Below are 2,389 nucleotides of genomic sequence, written 5' to 3'. Positions count from 1 at the left end.
TATCCGATCACCTCTGTGTTAAGGCCAGCATCCGTCAATTATTCTTCCAGATGCTCTCCCTCCCACTCCCACCCCCTTCCCCGCCATGTGTCCATGTGTTCTTATCATTCAGCTCCCACTTATAAGTGACAACATGTGGTGTTTGGTTTTCTGTTCCTGCTTTAGTTTGCTGAGGATAATGGCTCCCAGCTCCATCTGTGTCCCTGCAAAGGACATGATCTCATTTCCTTTTATGTATTCCATGGTATATATGGACCACATTTTTATTATTCAGTCTATCATTGATGGACATTTGGGTTGATTCCATGTCTTTTCTATTGGGAGTGGTGCTACAGTACACATAAGCATGCATGTATCTTTGTAATAGAATGATTTATATTCCTTTGAGCATATACCCAGTAATGGGATTGCTGAGTCAGATGGTATTTCTGCCTCTAGATCTTTGAGGAATTGGCACACTGTCTTCCACAAATGGTTGAACTAATTTACACTCCCACCAACAGTGTAAAAGTTTCCCTTTCCTTTGCAATCTCACCAGCATCTATTGTTTTTGGACTTTTTAATAATCAGCACTCTGACTGGTGAGAGATAGTATCTCATTGTGGTTTTGATTTTTATTTCTCTAATGATCAGTGATGTTGAGCTTTTTTTCATATATCTGTTGGCCACATGTATGTCTTCTTTGGGAGAATTTCTGTTTATGTCCTTTGCCCACTTTTTAATGGAGTTGTTTGTTTTTTTCCTGTAAATTTGTTTACGTTCCTTGTAGACTGGATATTAGACCTTTGTCAGCTGGATACATTACAAAATATTTTTCCATTCTGTAGGTTGTCTGTTCGCTGTAATGATGGTTTCTTTTACTGTGCAGAAGTTCTTTAGTTTAATTAGATCCCATGTCAAGTTTTGTTTTTGTTGCAATTGCTTTTGACGTTTTCATTATGAAATTTTTGTTCATCCCTATGTCCTGAAAGTTATATGTCCTAGATCTTTTTCTAAGGTTTTTATAGTTTTGTGTTTTACATTTAAGTCTTTACTCCACGTTGAGTTAATTTTTGTATAAGATGTAAAGAAGGGGTCCGGTTTCAATTTTCTGCATATGGCTAACCAGTTCTCTCAGCACCATTTATTAAATAGGGAGTCCGTTCCCCATTGCTTGTTTGTGTCAGGTTTGTTGAAGATCAGATTGTTGTAGGTGTGAGGTCTTATTTCTGAGTTCTCTATTCTGTTCCACTGGTCTATGTGTCTGTTTTTGTACCAGTACCATGCTGTTTTGGTTACTGTAGCTTTGTAGTATAGTTTGAAGTTGTGTAGCATGATGCCTCCACTTTTGTTCTATTTGCTTAAAATTGTCTTGGCTATATGGGCTCTTTTTTGGTTTGGCTGTTGGCCTGTTGTTGATGTATAGATATAGAAATGATAGCGATTTTTCACATTGATTTTGCATCCTGAGACACTGCTCAAGTTGCTTCTCAGTCTAAGATGCTTTTGGACTGAGACAATGGGATTTTCTTAGTATAGGATCATGCCATCTGCAAATAAAGATAATTTTACTTTCTCTCTTCCTATTTAAATATCTTTTATTTTTTTCTCATACCTAATTGCACTGGCCAGACTTTTCAATACTGTGTTAAATAGGAGTGGTGAAAGAGGTCATCCTTGCCTTGTGCTGTTTTTCTAGGGGAATGTTTCAGCTTTTGTCTATTCACTGTGATATTGGTTGTGGGTTTTTCATATATAGCTCTTATTATTTTGAGGTAATTTTCTTCAATACCTAGTTTATTGAGAGTTTTTAACATGAATGGATGTTGAATTTTATCAAAGGCCTTTTCTGCATCTATTGAGTTAATCATGTGGTTTTCATCTTTAGTTCTGTTCATATATTAAATTAAATTTTTCAATTTGTGTATATTGAACCAACCTTGCATCCTGGGGATGAAACCAAACTTGACCATAGTGGAAAGGCTTTTTACATGCTGCTGGATTCGGTTTGCCAGTATTTTGTTGGGGATTTTTGCATTGATGTTCATCAGGGATATTGGCCTGAAGTTTTTGTTGTTGTTGTTTCTCTGCCAGGTTTTTGTATCATGATCATGCTGGTCTCATAAAATAAGTTAGGGTGGAGTTCCTCCTTTTCAATTGTTTGGAATCCTTACAGTAGAAATAGTACTAGCTCTTCTTTGTACCTCTGGTAGAATTCAGCTGTAAATACTTCTGGTCCTGGACTTTTTCTGGTTGGTAGGCTATTTATTACTGCCTTAATTAATTTCAGAACTCATTATTGATCTATTCAGAGATTCAATGTCTTCTTGATTCAGTCTTGCCAGGGTGTATGTGTCCAGGAATTTATCCATTTCTTCCAGATTTTCTTTTTTTTCTTTTTTTTTTTTTT

Source organism: Mandrillus leucophaeus, unplaced genomic scaffold (assembly GCF_000951045.1).
Source record: "Mandrillus leucophaeus isolate KB7577 unplaced genomic scaffold, Mleu.le_1.0 Scaffold113, whole genome shotgun sequence".
Lineage (NCBI taxonomy): Eukaryota > Metazoa > Chordata > Mammalia > Primates > Cercopithecidae > Mandrillus > Mandrillus leucophaeus.
This window is presented reverse-complemented; position numbering follows the sequence as displayed.